At 40.2% G+C, this 19,693-nt stretch overlaps 1 pseudogene across 1 annotated transcript; it reads left to right on the forward strand.

The window, feature by feature from the left end:
• The first annotated feature begins 10,066 nt into the window (after nt 1-10,066).
• LOC143550497 (uncharacterized) lies at nt 10,067-13,856 on the forward strand (annotated as a pseudogene). Its single transcript, XR_013138335.1, has 3 exons — nt 10,067-11,240; nt 11,383-13,451; nt 13,529-13,856. The product of XR_013138335.1 is annotated as an uncharacterized LOC143550497 (transcript).
• Nucleotides 13,857-19,693: the final 5,837 nt, after the last annotated feature.

Genomic DNA, 19,693 nt, shown 5'->3' on the forward strand with positions numbered 1-19,693 from the left:
TGTTTTACAAAAGAAATGTATTTGAAATATCAAACTGGTATTTAAACCCGAGAGGTTAATAAGTTTTCAATATATATATTTTAAAGACTTCCGATATAAAACCGCAACTCTGATGAATTTACAAAAGTGGTACCAACTTGTGGTCACACGCCTAGGCCCTAAAGTGGGGTGTGACAGGTTGGTATCAGAGCCATCAATCTTAGCGAATTAGGTATTTAATTATACCTAGGCTTTGATAAAGGATAAGTTTTGAAAACTTATTATACGAATATTGATTCAAGCAAACAAGATACTTAGTTGAAAAGTATCAAGAAATCATTCGAAACTAATACAGATAGGATATAACGAATAAGATAGGAACGTCTACCTATCCCTAAAATCTAACCTCGCGCAGATGTTCGATCATCAATCTAGCGAAGAATCCGTTAAGCCTCGATCTGGCAAAGGAAAAAGATTTATGGGAACGTCTTTTCTCCCAATTCCTATATCTAGCGATGAAAGTACATGCCAAACGAAAATAGAGGAAGATTCGGATTCATATGATTCTGACATTCCGCTAGCTCAAATAATTCCCAATCATGGAGCAGGATCAAGTAGATCCAAGAAACCAATGACGCCAAAGGAAAAAGAAGTAAGGACTTACCCGGAAGAATATATTTAAGAACAAGAATGTTTTCCGGCCACTCAAGATCCTTACTTCGCTTACACTCAAAAGGAAGAGATAATGAAAGAGATGGAAGTGGAAGAAAAAGAAAATGAGACTATCAAGAAAGATAGTAAAATTAAGAAACTAGTCATTCGATGGAAGAAATAGAACCTTAGTAATTGTAGAGAGTATAATTGTATCAAATGCACTCTTGTAACTATAATAAGATGAATAAAATATATGTTTTGAATTCTTTGAATATTGGACTTATCTTTTAAAATTTTATTGTAGTATGTCAAGAGAAGAAAGTGCAAACTCTCACAATAGTCCTCTCAAGAAAACGGAAAATGAAGAAAACATTGAAAATAAAGATAATGAAATTCCAATTAAATACGTAAATGGAATTCAAAAGATGATTAAGGAAGCTATGAATGACTTTTCTACGAGTCAAAGTAAACCAAAATCTAACAAGAGAAGTTGAAGTAAGTCTGTTCCTTCAAGAAAGGAGGAAGCTTATGATAGCTCTACGGCTGATAATCATTCAAAGAAAGAGAAACGAAAGAAACGAAAGAAACTCAAAATCAATGGGTGTTTGTTCAAAGACTTCAAGTATTATGGACCAAAGGAGTTTTACGGAGATAAATGATCCATCACAACCGTGAGGTGGCTTGAGGAGATGGAAACAATAGTGATAACAAGTAAGTGTACTGATGAAGAGAAGATTCAGTATACCGCCTTAATGTTTAAAGGAGAGGCGCATGAGTGGTGGAATGCTCTGTTGATGAGCAAAGGGAGAGAAGTAATGTATAACTTAAGTTGGGAAACATTCAAAGGTTTGATATTAAAGAAATTTTGCCCAACTCATGAAATGGATCGAATTCAAACCGAGTTATGGAATCACAAGGTTGTTGGCACGAATATTAGGGAATATAATACTAAATTCCTAGAATACTGCCGACTGGTTCCACATCTAGTAACTCCGGAATATAATAAAGTAACTCGTTACATATATGGACTACCAAGAGAATAAGAGACATAGTACGATCCAATATGCCAGAAACAGTCGATTCGGCGATGGAATTGGCTGGTTACTTAATCAACAACTGATAAGGAATCAAGAAGAAGAAAAGAAGAATAATAAAGAAACAAAGAAACCAAAAGATTCCGAAAATATATAAAAAGAAGAAAGTACTCCTAAGTCAGCTTGTAAGACTTGTGGAAGAAAACATGCTGGAACGTGTCGACTAGAAAATTCAAACAATTGTGCATACTGCAAGAGAGCAGGACACACAATAGATGAATGTCGTAAAAAGCTAGGAGTATGTTTTACATGTGGAGAAACGGGTCACTTTTAAGACTGAATGCCGAAAAGAAAAGCTAGTCAAGATTAATGAATGACAAGATCACATCAAGGAAATGTCAAGATAGACTAGCTAACTTTTGTATAATAATAATTGTAACTCGTTTTCAAACGAGAAATTTTGTAATCAAAGAAGGGTATTTAAGTCCCTAAGTTATAAATGAAATATTAGCATATAGATCGTGTTAATACACAAGAATGCTTATATTCGTTACCTCTAAAGAACAATCAAGAGGTTCAATTATTAAAACTTAGAACAAGAAAAACGTTGAGAGAACTTATCATATAGGAGGATGATATATCAAACGTTAGAAAATATTTAAAAAGCAAGGGAATACATCATCGAAAGGAACTCGTTCAAGAAATACGACTGATAGAATATTATATTACATACCTAGTAAGGTTGATCAAAAAGTCAAAGAAAAAGAGCTCGAAGATATTCAAGAAATACAATCGCTTAGCAATGTGATTAAGTCAAAGTACAAGGGTACTATTAGAATATAGCAAACATCATCGATCGAGATCAACGATAGAATAGACTCGATAGACTGAATCTAAACAACAAGTTAGTGGAATAGATTCAACAGATCAAATCGAAACAACAATGTAGTTAACATCAGTAAATATTTAGAATACATAATGGTAAGGTAAATAGTTAAACACAACTGATCAATGTGTTTAGCAATTTATATTTACTAATGATATTCTGAACTATTGACTGGTTACATCATTCAAGGATGTAAGTTAGCAACAAAATAAAGACCCTAGTCAGTCTGCATACAGATTACAACAACAAGAACCTGATTAGATAGAATCTAATCAACATTTGAAAGGTAAGAACCATTCACACTTCAACCAACGAATCTCGAGGACGAGATTCATTCCAAGGTAGGGAGGATGTAACATCCCCAAAATTTCGATCCAAATTTTACAACTTAGGAAAGTTGAGGGATCAAAAATAATCTCAAGACAAGTTATGGAAAAATATTAAATAAGGAAATATAAGAAAAATAAGGAAATAAAAATATTTCCTAAAGATAGGTTTACTTACATGAAAGAAAACCCATCCCACATTGAAGGATGCAAGAAGTGGAAGCATTCCACTAAGGTATAAATAAGGAAGATGGAATCCATCCCACATGGAAAGTGGTAAAGAAATGGAAGCTCTTTATAGGAGATAGAATTTCCATTGTTATATTCTTTTATGAATATCATGCACCAAGTGATCCTAGCGGAGAGTGCGTAGCACCCGACGCGCTTACGCTCGGGCTCGGGCGAGGGCGAGGGCGAGGACGAGGACGATGGTGAAGGCGACGGCAAAGGGCGTTGGGCGCAATGTGGCGCTTTGATGGCGCACTTTGCACTTCGCACGCTCGCATCGCCAAGAGCCGCCTTAGTATTTTTGAACAACGAGAAATAGACTAGAAGTGACAAGTTACAAAAGACAAGGGACCGAAAACGAAAAATAATATTCCAGGACCCATCGCTGTACGCGATGGGCCGTGATGAGTCATCAACACGTGTCACACTCCGGCGACACGTGGCAACACACCAGGACACGTGGCATAATCTGTCAGACCACGTGGCGACACGCGTCACATTTGTGTCGGTCGCGGTACGGGACGGAGTCAGGAAAAGAGCCCATCGTGGTACGTGATGGGACTCAAAAACGGCTATAAATAGGGTGGCCATGGCACATTAATTTGCACACACCACAACTCTCTCTCTCTAGAACTTTCTCTCTCTACCTCGGTTTGTGTGCCGAACACCGTTTTGCGTGCCACCGAACCGATAATTATAACATCGTAATCCGTGTAAAATACCCGGTGTTTTCCTCGAAGTGCGTGCCACCCAAATAACCCGACATTCCGTCTCGAAGTCCGTGCACGACCCGTTGACCTGAACATTGCCTTGATTTGCGTGCCAAGAAGGGTTGATCAAGAACGCCTCGAGAAACGTGCGTATAGAGTAGAAGTGCTGCCCGTATAAACTTAGGAATATCTAACTCCAAATACCCATGCGAGGTAAGGGGTTCTGCCTAAGTTATTATTTTATTATTATAAATGGCTTAGACCATAAGTCGGAAGTGTAGCCGAACCTTGATTTTGATTAAGAGTTATAAGCAAAGATTATAGTAGTATTTCTTTATGATATTCAAAGAATATAGTTTGATTAATGTTTCTTCTTGAAGAAGAAACTCAACATAGACGTTTCTTCCTGAAGAAGAAACGTAGCCTATAATTGGTAAAGAAAGGGACTAAAGGTCCAAATGTTTTGAATAAACAAATGTTTATATCAAGGTTAAAAGCTATACAAAATAGACTAAAGGTCTGAAGCTAGATCGCTGATCTAGTTATTTATACAAACGTTATTCTCGTACTATAGGTCCGAGGTAACAAAACAAGAAGAAGGAATCAGAAAACAGGAATCAGTAACAGAAACTGATTATAAACAGAAAAGGTGAATACGCCCCAAACCTTTTATAATGAGTCTGAATGGTTTAAAACTTTATGTACAATAATAAGAAACGGACACTCTGATTAAGAGTATACATGTGTCTGGATCCAAACATACACGGTGACTCGGCATTTCCCCGAGGCCATGCATATCATCAACATGCCTCTGAAGGTCTACGGGACTGTTCAGAGAAATGATATTGTGTATATAATTAATTTTACATGGTACTTAGGGTAATTTGATCCCAATTTAGTTGGGTGCCTAATGAGTTGTCACAAAGGTATTATTGTTGGTTTCACAAAGGTATTGAAAAGAGATTTTAGAGTCAGCGTTATTCACCAGCTTTATGCTGACGTATTTTCCCCCATGTTACAGGGAAACAAGAAAGGTTAGAAAAGACAAGCAAGAATGAATAGAAGATTGGAGTTATAGTCATTAGATGCTATATGATGGCTCAGATATTTTATTTGAAAATATTATAAAAGAGTTATGTTTTACAAAAGAAATGTATTTGAAATATCAAACGGGTATTTAAACCCGAGAGGTTAATAAGTTTTCAATATATATATTTTAAAGACTTCCGATATAAAACCGCAACTCTGATAAATTTACAAAAATGGTACCAACTTGTGGTCACATGCCTAGGCCCTAAAGTGGGGTGTGACATCACGGTTCGGTTCGAAATCGTGAAACTGCCCAAACCGGTCATCGGTTCAGTTTCACGGTGTTGGGTATAATCTTGATTGGGTCAAAGTCGGGTAACGGGTCAATTAGGTTGTTGCAATATTGGTGTAGCTTGACCGAGTAAAATGGATGCGCACGTGTGTGGCAAGTTGAACAATTGAGTTGTTAGCTGTTTTTAAGGATAACGTGGACTTAGTTTTTGCATGTGATGGTTATATTTATATTGTAAGTAGTAGTATTATCTCAATTGTGAAGTACCCCATCTTTCACATTTTAATAAATAAGCTTTTCACTCTCTGTGTTCTTTCTTCATTCCATATTTAGGTATATATACGAGTGTTGTTTGTGTTCATTTGGGGCCTGAACCAACGTACAGTTGGTTTTTTATAAGGTTTTGGCCGGTCGGTTTCAATAACTTCAAACCGTAGCGAATGGTTTGGTTTGCGGTTTGTGTCAAAAACCAACAGTATTACAATTTAGTTATACTTACTTTTTTACATCTTTATGTTATATAGTATCAATAAATCTGTTATATATAAATCAGTAGTGTAAGTGTATAATATTCGTATTAATGATTAAGTAAATACTAATCGAAAAATGAATTGATGCCCAAATCCTAACCCCACTATCGCAGTAACAAGTTGCAATGGATCTCATTTTGAATTTTTTATAATTAAACTAGCTATTAACCTCTATATAACATACATTTCATGTTTTCGGACACCTTGTGTTTAAACATCACTATGGATGAAACTTAAATAAATAAGTTAAACTTTTACATATTATTCATAGCCCAACATGTCCAAACCGTGAAACCAAACTGTAACTAACGGTTTGGTTTGGTTCGGTTAAAAAAGTTCAATGGTTTGGTTCATGGTTTGTCCCAAAAAATGTGAAAACTGGACTGTAAATACCCTTTATCAGAGAGTGGCAACTGTTACTCACTTATAGTTTATTATGGATTGATATGAACAAAAGTAAAACCTCTCAAGAAGTTATAAGTAGCAAGAATCCTTTATTTAAATTAACAACTCACATTGTTTAATGAATCTAAACTCTAAATTAATCTAAACTCTAAAACATTTAAACTGATCACTATTATACATATCACTTAACTTTAAAACGTCTAAATGTGATATCATACCGTACCTATTGTTTGTCGCTGCTACCTACTCGTTGTTAGGAACTAAGCGGCGCGCGGAAGCGAAACAACACACACACATGCACAAACGATAAACACGCAGTAACCGAAAGTAAAAACGACACAAGAATTTTAACGTGGTTGGGTCCCCGCGAGGGGACCATACATCCACATCCACAAGCTACAACTAGGTTTTCTTATTAGCTTAGAATAAAGATTACAATAACATGATGGGATATATAATAATAATAATAATAATAATAATAATAATAATAATAATAATAGTAATAATAATAATAATAAACAAGATTATGGTTAAACATAATTAGGAACCAAAACTGCAGAGCAAAGGCCTTCATAACCCAACAAACTCACACTTGAAGGCCTTGCGATAAACTCTAGCTCGCAGTCCAAGCAAATAACAATCCCGGTCATCCAGTAACTCTAGTAATATTCAATAACAGAAATCTACCAAGCCTCCAGTTCCAAGAACAAGCTAAAACTTCAACAACATAAGTTCTCCAAGCCTCTAGTTCCCTAGGATCAAGCTAATATTTCCATCAATCCATCCTACTTGTAGCGGCCCTTCTCATCAGTTATCTGAAACGCCCATTGAAGCTCCCGAGAGCTCCAATCCGGTCATCACGACCCAGTCATGACAAAACCTGCCAATAAATCATCCTCAATCTTAACCGGACCTACTTACTCATACTACCGGCTCCAAAGACTTCCAGAGGATATCCAAATCAGCAGACTATACCAAGAGAGATTTTCACATTCGGATTCCCGTTCCTCCGAACCCAACGTCCCTTTGGAAACTAACCTAGAACACACAGCGTGCTCCCATTGTTACCAAAACCCCGAGCATGTCCAGACCTTCGAATACGCTCAAACAGACATCCATGTGGCTCCAAGCTTCATGTATGAAAATTGAAACCCCTTTGCTCTACCCATTTAGCGAGCCAAGACCTTAATTCGAAAGTTGCTTCACTTCTTTCGATGATACAGAGACCGTATCTTCCAAAGTCTTTAACTAAAATGTTCACGAATGCTTTATTGAAGTGGGTAACAAGAAATTAAGCATACCAGAATCTTAAACCCAAGAGTCTTCACCACATTCACTAAGTCCCAATATCTCATAAACAGAATTCCAAACCTTTCGACATCGACTTCTCAAATGTCCCATCTCCATGCAGATTACCAAGTCAACTATCCCAGCTCCAACTGTCTCTGTTATCCCAACCCATGCCATACCAACACTCCATGAGATGAACCCCACTCTTACTTTCCCAACAAATAACTTTACCCACACAAGATCTCGATCCTCTCAAGTGTTCTACCAATGATCACCACTAAACAAGATATAACTTCACAATTCCAAAGACCAAGAAGTAATAATCACAGTTCCAAACCAACTAACAAGCGAACAATTATAACAACAGTAGAACATTCATGAAACACAAGCGGTACCAAGAGTTCTATGACCGTACACACAACCGGTTAATGAAAGATCATCGAAATGAATAATAGTTCACTTGACTTGCCACTAACCTCTTTTCTTTTCACTTATGTCATCACCAGCACACCTAATGGTTCCATTTTCTCAAGGTTTACCCCATATCAGTACCACATCAAAGTTCTATTTGACAAACCAACCAACCCAAATCTATAACCTTTGAACATTTCGATCACAACCATCCCATCTTCAAACAAACAGGAACATATCGGAAATAGTGAACAAACACAGCAATGACACGTGCCTGAACTTGACGGTTGTTCAACTAAACAATGTCAATCAAACCGATTTGTTCCTACAATAACCGATAAATCAAGTAAATGAAAATAAATTGTAAACAGTAACCTCAGACTATCTATTGCAGACAAATCTGGCTCAATCCGAACGCTGAATTTTCACATAACCCGGTTTCCCAATTTCACCGTAAATATTTAACCGTCAAACCCAAACTTGAAATTTCACAAAACTTTAGATCCTTGGTCAAATGTCACCTCCTGATCAAAACAAAAAAGAAAATAATAATAAAAAGGAATTGGAATTCCATTTATTTTTCTTTTCTTCTGGAGATTCAGCAAACAAAAAAAAAAGAAAAAAAAAACACTTGTGGCTTTCCTTCATACACCCCAAGAAGACATATAGACCCAATTTCTTTTTTGTTTTTACTGGTATCACTCGTAAAACGTCATAAGACGATTCCTACCAAAACGAACCGGCAAAATCAGCCAACAATCTTGACCATACTCCTGACGCCGTGCCCGATCACGATGCCCGCAATCAAAACCAGCCTGGTTACAACCTTGACCACAACTTTTTTTTTCTTCTGCGAATTGGACCTGATTTCTAGCGAAATCCCGGCGGCGAATAATTAAGGGAACACGAAACAGAATCACTAATCTTGAACTGTCGATCACTATCACTAATGAACGCGAGCCATAAACAATCCCGTGATTTCAATCTTTGAACCAGAATAAACCAAAATTGCGAATAGTTTTCCGTGCAACAAACCGTGTGTTCAGTGAGCCAAAGCTCTGATACCACTTGTTAGAAACAAAACGACGCGCGGAAGCGAAACAACACACACATGCACAAACGATTAACACGCAGTAACAGGAAATATAAACGATACAAGAATTTTAACGTGGTTCGGTCTCACGAGAAGACCCACATCCACGGGCCGCAACTAGGTTTTCTTATTAGCTCAGAATAAAGATTACAATTACATGATGTGATATATATAATACACAAGATTAAGGTTAAACATAATTAGGAACCAATTCATAATCCAACACTCGTCGTTGTTGACACCACAATCTCTGCTTATATTGTTGCAACGTTGATGCCACCATAGTTGCCACCTCCACCGTCTCAAACACCAACACTGTAGCCCTCAACCACCACCGGCCACCCGTCATTGACACCGTCCTTGCCGTGGAACACCGCCTGACCACCACCTGTTTCTGCCTCTGTCACCGGCCCGACACTGCCTCGTTGTTGCTGCCGATTCTAACATCGTTGTCACCGCCTCATTGTCGCCACCATTACTTTCCTCGCCAAATCCACCCATCACCACTACCGGTATACAAAGTATAGCATATAAACACATTTTTTTTTTCTAAAACAGTCATTTCAATCCAAGTTCTTTTGGAAAATACTCATTGCGGCCTGAAGTAAATTGATCATTCTTCTTGGTTTAATCCGAAATCATCTGACTCTGTATCCATTTTCACCCGTTACATATATAACACATTAACACCGTCTGCAGTTCAAGATTAAGAAAAACATACCACCACCCGCCCTGCTCGTTTTGTCAAGCTTTCCGGGGTGTCACTCCGTAAAATTGCTAATAAGTAATTATTTAATATCATCTTTTATAACTCTGTACGTTGGCTTATCTATCTGTTTCAGCTTTACACTGACTTTAGAATTTGGCACTCTGTTCTACACTCTTACGTACAGCACCAAACTTTCGTACCCTTTTATTATTAGACAAAAAGTGATTGTGCATGCGTGAGTTTATATACTGCATGTATGTATACAATAATTATTTTTTTAAACATAATTTAATTAATTAAGCTGTATACTACAGAACTTATTGTATTTTGAATGGGAACTCAAAGAAATTTGGGAAGCCGTGTCGGGTGGAGAGATCAACTTTAATATGTATGATTAGTCTTTGATTTCACACATTAAGAAATATATTCTCTTTGAATTCTGCAATATAAATAAACCAGCTAGCTGATGTATATATGCTCATCATCACTTCAATGGCATTCAAAATCCTTATCCTTTTAGCTTTCATGGTGCTTGGTGTTCAGTCCATCTTGGAAGCTGATGAAACAAATGCTCTGAAACACTTCAAGAATTCAATCACAGATGACCCGACTGGTGCACTCCTGAACTGGAATGCTGAATCCACCCACCACTGCAACTGGACTGGAATCCATTGTCATGATTTCACCAAACGTGTGATTTCTATTTCAGTGACACAAGCACACCTCAAAGGCCAAATATCTCCCTTTCTTGGTAACCTTTCCAGCCTCCAGCTTCTTAATTTATCTTTTAACATTCACCGGTAACATTCCATTCCAATTGGGATATTGTACACAACTTTCCACGCTAGATCTTTACAACAATTCCCTCTCTGGCCTGATTCCATCTGAACTGGGGAGACTCAAGAATCTGCAAACACTAGACATGGGAAACAATTCCATCACTGGAATCATCCCAGATAGCTTGTGTAACTGCACATCTTTGCTAAAACTTGCACTATGTTCCAACAAAATTAACGGTATAGTTCCAGATAAAATCGGTGATCTGCCCAATCTTCAGGTTCTTCAAGCTTTTGATAACCTTTTAAAAGGGTCAATTCCGACTTCAATTGGTAATATGAAAGAGCTACAAAATCTTGACTTGAGCCAAAACCAACTATATGGTATCATTCCTAGAGAGATTGGGAATTTGACCAGGTTACAAATTCTTTACTTGTGGCAAAATTCCCTCTCTGGCCCGATTCCAACTTCCATTGGAAATTTGAAAGAGCTAAAAGAACTTTCTTTGAGCCAAAACCAACTTTCTGGTGTTATTCCTAGAGAGATTGGGAATTTGTTGAGGTTACAAGGTCTTTACTTGTGGCAAAATTCCCTCTCTGGCCCAATTCCAACTTCCATTGGAAATTTGAAAGAGCTAAAAGAACTTTCTTTGAGCCAAAACCAACTTTCTGGTGTTATTCCTAGAGAGATTGGGAATTTGTTGAGGTTACAAGGTCTTTACTTGTGGCAAAATTCCCTCTCTGGCCCAATTCCAACTTCCATTGGAAATTTGAAAGAGCTACAAGAACTTGATCTGACCGAAAACCAACTTTCTGGTATCATTCCTAGAGAGATTGGGAACTTGTCCAGGTTACAAATTCTTTACGTGGGGCAAAATTCCCTCTCTGGCCGATTCCAACTTCCATTGGAAATTTGAAAGAGCTAAAAGATCTTGAATTGAGCCAAAACCAACTTTTTGGTATCATTCCTAGAGAGATTGGGAATTTGTCTAGGTTACAAGATCTTTTCGTGGGGCAAAATTCCCTCTCTGCCCGATTCCAACTTCCATTGGAAATTTGAAAGAGCTACAACATCTTGATCTGAGCCAAAACCAACATTTTGGTATCATTCCTAGAGAGATTTGGAATTTGTCCATGTTACAAGGTCTTTATTTGTTGCAAAATTCCCTCTCTGCCCCGATTCCAACTTCTATTGGAAATTTGAAAGAGCTACAATATCTTGAATTGAGCCAAACCCAACAATCTGGTATCATTCCTAGAGAGGTTGGGAATTTGTCTAGGTTAAAACATCTTGTGGCAAAATTTCCTCTCTGGCCCGGTTCCATCCGAACTGGGTAAACTCCAAAATCTACAGACACTGTTACTTGATAACAATTCCATAAGTGGAATCATTCCGGATAGCTTGTGTAACTGCACTTCTTTGCTAAAACTTCGGCTTAGCTCCAACAAACTTTACGGTTCAATTCCGACTTCAATAGGAAACCTAACGGGTCTAGTGCAGTTACAACTACGCCAAAACCAATTTTCAGGCACCATTCCTGCAGAAATTTCAAAAATTTCTTCACTTCAAATCCTATCAATTAGTGACAATAATCTAGAAGGTCGGGTACCTGATGAAATCTATGAGCTTAAACAGTTGACTTACCTCTATATGAGGAACAATAAATTTGAAGGTCAAGTTTTGAATTCTGTTTCAAAGCTTGAGATGCTCTCTAAGTTAGATCTCAGTGGAAATAGGTTTAACGGGTCAATTGGGGACATCATGACAAAACTGATCCAGTTGATTTTGATAGATTTCTCACACAATTTCTTCAGCGGATCAATTTCAGGGCAAGTGATTTCAAGTATAAAAAATATGCAGATATATCTAAATTTCTCAAACAATTTCCTAATAGGAAGTATCCCAATTGAGTTTGGAAAGATGGAGATGGTGCAAGACATTGATATCTCAAACAATAATTTGTCAGGAGGTATTCCTGTAACAATTCTGAACTGCAGAAACCTGCAGAGTCTTGATCTATCAAGAAACCAGCTTTCTGGTACCGTCTCCGATGAAATATTCCCTACTCTCAAGCTTCTTTCGTTCATAAATTTCTCAAGAAATCAGTTGGAAGGAGCGATACCCGAAACCATGGCATATCTGACACTTCTTACTTCACTTGATCTTTCCCATAACAAATTCAGTGGCACAATTCCTGAAAATTTTGGCAACAATTTCGTATTGAAACACCTCAACCTCTCATTCAATCACCTCGAAGGACGTGTTCCCGATAAAGGACTTTTCAAAAACTCTAGTGCAGTAGGATTAATTGGAAACCCGTCTCTGTGTGTTGCAAACGGAATCAAGTCATGCGCCTACCATTCTCATCAAATATCCAGAAAAGTCTTAATTCCAGCAATACTCTCTCTGGCTTTGATTCTTGTATTATTTTTGGCGGTTTCATGTCATTGTCGTGTTCAAAAAACAAAAGTTAAATCTAGGGACCAAGAACTACAATTCACCCGAAGGTGTACTCTTGAAAGATTTGACAGAAAAGAATTCGAAGATGCCACTAATAGATTCGCTGAAAGTAACATTCTTGGTACAAGCAATTTAAGCACAGTGTACAAGGGTAGACTAACAGATGGAAGGATGATAGCGGTAAAAAATCTGAATTTCATACTTTTCAACAGAATCCGATAAGAGCTTCTACAAAGAAATGAGCACGTTAGCAAAACTGAGGCATAGAAATCTAGTGAAAGTGGTTGGCTATGCATGGGAAAGTAGGAAACTAAAGGCTTTGGTTCTTGAATACATGGAAAATGGTAATCTGGACAAGATTATACATGATTCTGGGATTGATCGATCAAGACAGAATCTTCTGGAGAGAGTTAATCTGCTGATTTCAGTTTCTAGAGGACTCGTTTATTTACATTCGGGCTATGATTTCCCCATAGCTCACTGTGATTTAAAGCCTTCTAACATTCTTCTCGATGAAAAATGGGATGCTCATGTTAGCGACTTTGGGACGGCTCAGATTCTAGGAGTTCATCAGCAGGATGGAGGCAATGTTTCTTCTGCATCAACATTTCTAGGCACCATTGGTTATTTGGCACCAGGTAATGCATTACCAGCTCTCTTTTTAGATAACAGTTTACCTAAAAGTTTACACTAATGCATTTTTGTGTTTCGTTAGAGTTTGCATATATGCGAAAAGTGACAACGAAAGTGGATGTATATAGCTTTGGAGTGATAATTTTGGAGTTTATGACTGGAAAAAGACCATCGAGACTCACCGAAGACGAGGGAACTTTGCCACAGTTGATTGAACACGTACTTTCAAATGGAATCGGTGAGCTGATTGAAATTCTAGATCCTGTATTGGCTTCCGATTTCCCCACAAAACATGGTGTTATAAAACAGATTCTTCAGTTGGCTTTATCCTGCACTCGAGCGGATCCAACGAACGACCACACATGAACGAGATCTTATCTTCACTTACCAAGATCAGCAAGAAACTGTAGTTATAACCCATATGAGTAATTAATTGCAAGTTTCATTTCAAATTTCAAGATTGTAGCAGCTTCATATTTGTTTAAGAGCATTACGTCCGGTTCAACAAAATGGCATACAGAGTATTTACTTTGACCATTTTGCCCTTAAACCAATTTAACTCTTTGTTATTTCTTGATCTTTCACTTCCTATATTTGTCTTCCAATAAGAATAATGCATGTTGTTCCTACTCAAATTGCAACAGAACTTTATAGTAAAAAAATCTACACACGCTTCTCATCAAATTACTGCACAACTTGCAATCATAAGTTTAGCACTTTACCAGTTACCACTTTATTTTTTAAATAACAAGCAACGCTTACAAACTATCCATTTGGTTACTAATGTTTTATGTATACATCAAAATGTTAACTCGGACAACTAAGAAAACTTGTTGGTTATTCGTTTATCAATTACATTTTAAACCAGGTCGAACCATTAAATGAAGTAAATCTTGAATTGAGTCATTTTGAGATTTATAAAGTTAGATTCTCGATTTACGGTTTGAAAAACCCAGTTTACCTGTCCAGTCAATGGTTTGAAATATGCATAACACATGCAGTCATGTGTATGTATAGTATTCATGAACATTTCATTTTACCCTTAAAAATTATTTCCCTTTCAAAAGATTTGAACTCAATAATGACTTGTGTATTAGCAAAAGATAAACAAAAAAGAGATAGAGAGAGATTTAACTGTCAAACTGAACCATTTTAGCTGGCCTGACTAACCCATCCGGTTTGGTTTTCTTTTTTTTTTTGGAAACCGTAGTAGACTTTTGGCCATAACTTTCGTCAAAACCGCCAAAACTATACCATATTGAAGAGGTAGGTCCCAGCAGAGCCCAGTTGGACCCGCAAGACTCACCTTGAAGAGAGACGTCTGCGCAGAAACCAACTGGACCCGCAGGACCCACCATGCTCAGAGACGTGACGTCCTTACGCGCAGTACGCAAGCTGTTCCCGCAGGAAATGCCTCCCAATGGTGTACTCTGCCTGTTCCCGCAGCTGCGGATACAAGCCATCAGGGAAGGCCACCCGCGCAGCAAGGCTACACGCACAAGGCACTTAGCTCTCGATAATTCAGTTGTCACCTGAAGGAATGAGCAAAGCCGGGAACAATCCCGCACAAGGGCGAGAGGGGGAATACTCCCGCCCAAATAAGCCAGTCCGTACGATACGGGAAGATCTTCTGTACTGTACCTGACGAGGTATGGGCAAAAGATCTGACCAAAGATACGACAGCTCATTGACAACAGTATGGCGAGCAGCATGCTCTTGTACTGTGTCACTATTAGCCGCTGCCTACTCACCAACTCCTGACATATCACGTGCATAGCCGGCAGTTGGTGGAAAAGTAATAGTACACAGCAGGCCTGGTCACTGTCAGCCGCTGCCTACCCACCAACTACCAGCAAGGCACGTGCGTAGGCCACAGTTGGTAGAACAGGAATACTATTCAGCCGGCCACACCTTCTTGGAAACCTACCTTCGGCTATAAATACCCCAAATGGTATGATCTTATCATCTCATCATATACTATCTCGTATTACATATTATACCTGATATCTGCTCTAGCAATCTCTTAATATACATTTATATTAAAGAGCAATCTAGTCTGATTCTCACGCCGGAGGGTGGTCACAAGGAGGAACCCCCCCCCCTTCTCAGTGACGAGCTCACGGTGTCTGTTTTGCAGGTTATCAGAAGAACCATCTTTGCCGGGTCTAACCCCTCGTGGGAAACATCTATCTAACCCCCAGGTTATCTGTAATCTGCCCGGGGTCGATTAGTGTTTCTTCATTGGCGCCATCCGTGCATAAAAGCTAGAACATTTCTTTTCAGTTTTTTCAAACTTCTGGAAAGATGGTTAAAGAAACTCCGGTAACCACAACCCCAGCTACTGGGGGGAATACCGGCGACTACACAGTTTTTACGAACACTACCCCGGCTACCCAAGCCAGGGCAAGTGTAGTAAATTTTACGAACACTACCCCAGTTACCCAAGCTGGGGCAAGTGCAGTAAACAACCACCCCCTGGGATTCAATAATACCCAGGCGGAAAGACAACAGACGAGACTCCCCTGCCAAACACTTGAACAAGTTAAAGCGTGGGCGGAGACACGTCAGAAGGAATTCCAAGCTGAGTTGGACGAACGCTTGCATTCCGTCCAACAGGCTGACGAATTCGGATACTGGGACAATGATTCGGAGGAATCCGATAGTGACGCAAACCCTCATCATAGGGCGAAAGGGAAGCGTAAGGAAACGGACTCCCAACCGAGAAGGCATTTTGAAGAAGCCTTCAAACCAAAAAACACAGGTGGAAATCCACGTGACTTCTCGAAAACATTTACACCAACTGCTGCAAAGGCGGGAACGTCCAAATTTGCAAGGGATATTGTGGAAGCAATCGTCCCGAAAAGTGCCAAACAGATGTCCAACATCGGCACTTACGATGGTATATCTGATCCAGACGATCATTTGAACAGGTTCATAGCGGGGGCAACCGTCAGTAGTTGGACGGAACCTACGTGGTGTTACATGTTCCAAATGACGCTTGTTGGGGCTGCTAGAGCGTGGTTCGATCGTCTACCGGTCCACCACATCTACGATTGGGAAGACTTCCAGCAGAAGTTTAGCCAACACTTCAGCCAACAAAGAAAGTATACCGAAGAGCAATGGACAATCCTCAAATGCATTCGAGAGGAAGATGAATCTTTGCTAGACTTCATCACTCGCTTCAACTCAAAGAAGCTAAGTTTGGGTAATATTAGCAAAGATCTTGTTCGCGCTGCTTTCATCCAGGGCGCGAACGACCCAGAGCTCATCCGCACCTTAACGGGTAAAGATGGCATGCCATCCACATGGGATGCCATCATGACAGCAGCTAAACGCTTTGCGGAAACGGAGAAGCAACTGGGTAGAGATCTCCCCCAGAACACAAACCTCTACACCCAGAAAACAAGAGAAGACAACGTCCTTACCGCCCGACTAAACAGAAAGCGGAAGCTAGGCATTTGGCAGTCAAGGGTAAACTTTGACACCTCATCCGGCTTGCAACATCGGTTAGGCGGAAGGGATAACGTACGGTCGAACCAGAACTCCAGATGGACGCCACTCACCAAAAGCGTCACCGAGATATTCGCCACTGAGGAGCTCCCATGGCCAAAGGCTCCAATAATCCGACATCGTCACAATGCTGATCGGAGCAAATACTGTGACTTTCACAGGACAAAAGGTCACAACACTGAAGAATGCACAGACGTTAAGGACATGGTCGAAGCATTTGTCAGAGATGGGACGCTCGCGCACCTCGTGGCGCAATGAACGCTGAGCAGGCTGATGCGTGTAGAACCCCAGTTGGGGAAAACACGAATAAAATTACAGCTTCAATGTTGGAGACTACATACTGCGTAAACAACGAGATCCCGAACCAGGTGCATATCGGCTCGATGGCACTCCCATCCCAACAACATGGAAGGGAGCTCAATTACACAGTTTGCATGTAGATCAATTCCAAATTTGTAAAGGCCCAGAGCCACTTCTAATGGAAATGATTCTCCTTAGAACATCGACGCTGATGATTTTACATTTATACTTTTATGAACTTCCAACACTGATGCCGGTTTTCACCGCATACATAAGTGTGAAAGTTGTTGCGTGGGGAAGGCGGCAAAACCCGCATAAACCCAAAAAATGGCAAACCTTCACGCATGACAGTTAAAGGTAAAGTTCAGTCATCCCACTAAATGAAAGTGCCGGTCTATCCGCATGAATCATGATAGAGGAAACTGAACACTAACCTATTAACAACCGCGCGTCGAACGGTTAATTTATTCAACAATGATGCCGGTTTTCACCGCATACATAAGTGTGAAAGTCGTTGCGTGGGGAAGGCGGCAAAACCCGCATAAACCCAAAAAACGGCAAACCTTCACGCAGGTCAGTCATAGGTAAACTTTGGTCATCCAACTAAATGAAAATGCCGGTCCTAACCGCACAAATCATGTGAGGAAACCAAACCTATTGACAACCGCGCGTTGAACGGTTAACTTATTAAAAACAGAGAATTTCTAACAAAAGGATGAGGAAAACCTACACGCAGGTTAGATGTAGGTAAAGTTTAGCCATCCTACTAAGTGCAAGTGACGGTCCTACCCGCACAATCACGAAAGAGGAAGCAAAACTTCAACCTATTATCTACCACGTTCAAAGGTTAACTTATTCTAAACACTTGGAAAATTGCTAATTTAAACTAAAGTATGCAAGTCATATAACGTTTATAAAGCAAGGAATCCAGTGAAAATAGCGGTCTTACCCGCACAAAGATTTATATTTCATAATATTCGTTACAAGAATGGCCGGGTAACTACCCGCCTACAAGAATATAAATCTATACAAGCTAAATCTATCCTAGCAGTGGGAAGGGATCTTCAGGATCAGGCTTTAGGGCCACTTCCACTTGGACCAGCACCATCAGTAGAGCGTGGCGGTTCAAGGAAAGCTTTAAGGATAGCTAGCCCATCATCAGCAACGGCAACTTCGTTTACCTTCTCCACCACCGGATGCGGGAAGGCGGCATACTTATTCACTGCTTGGTCGTATACAGCTTCAGTATCTACATCAAATAAAGGGAAGTTGGAAGGCGGGATGCCTTTCTCAACGAACCCTAGACCAAGCAGGAAGCCGGCCTTTTCCCCATCCTCATGAGAAGCGTTGAGGGCTGCGCTCATAGCATCGTCATAAGACGTATCTGCGAAGACCCGATGCACAACCTACAAGAGAATTACAAGTATCAAAACCTTTTCTATTTATAAAGAAAAGCGTGAAGACATGAAGCTAAACATACCTGAGACAACGCTTCTCGAAGAAGCCATTCCTTGGCAACCAGAGCTTCTTGGAGGGCGGCTTGAGCTTGGTTACAGGCGCGTTCGGCTTCACTTTTATTAAGGTTGGCAAGCAACACTTCCTTTGCAGCAGCCTCTTTGACGCCCTTTAGCTTCCGCTCAGTATGGTCAAGCACGCCCCTCTGGTCCAGGATCTCTTAGTGTTTCTTCGCGTCCTCCATCGCCAAGGCATCATGAGCCTGCTGGAGAGCCTCTAATTTGGCTTTAAGCTCCTCATTCTCCACGCGTAGAGGCTCAGCAACAGCTTCAGCCTTGGTGGCCCTTTCAGTTGCGTTCCTAGCAGTTTCCTTAGCCAGCCGAAGCTGTTCATTAACAGCTTGGGCAGCCTTGGAACGGGCCTCGAGACGGGCCTGAACCTCAACTTCAAGGGCCTTGAACGCCTTCTCCTTCTCCGCAGCCGCGGCGGAGAGCCTCCTATTCTCCTCCCGGACAGCCCGCGCCTGAGCTACTTCTTGAATGCGAGCTGCTTTTAACTTGTCGTTTTCACGACAAAGCAGCTCGACGCGCGGCTGCATCCGGGCCAGGAGAACCCGAAGCTCATTGGTTAGCCTACCCTCCTGGTAGCTAGCCATGGCTTCCCCCAACGCACCACTGGGAGCTGCGTGACGAGCCCACTCCACGCACTCCACAAGTGTGCGAAGGGTTGTTCCTCGGCGGATGTTCCATCGTGGAACATACACTTCATTGGAATCCGACACTGCAAAAAACAAAAAGCAGTTAGGAAAAGACAAGATAAAAAAAAAAAGGCCAAAAGAACCCTACGCACCTGTAGGGTCAATAACAGGCCGATAGCCGCCAAACCCATCACCTGAACCCAAGGGAAATCCGTCCAAGAGGTCAGGTAGATGGGAAGGAGGCAGAGGTTGGCGAGAAGCCCCATGCATACCTGAAGGATCGGC

This window comes from Bidens hawaiensis, unplaced genomic scaffold (assembly GCF_021521415.1).
Source record: "Bidens hawaiensis isolate Kalapana, Puna unplaced genomic scaffold, B.hawaiensis_p1.1 tig00016042_1, whole genome shotgun sequence".
Lineage (NCBI taxonomy): Eukaryota > Viridiplantae > Streptophyta > Magnoliopsida > Asterales > Asteraceae > Bidens > Bidens hawaiensis.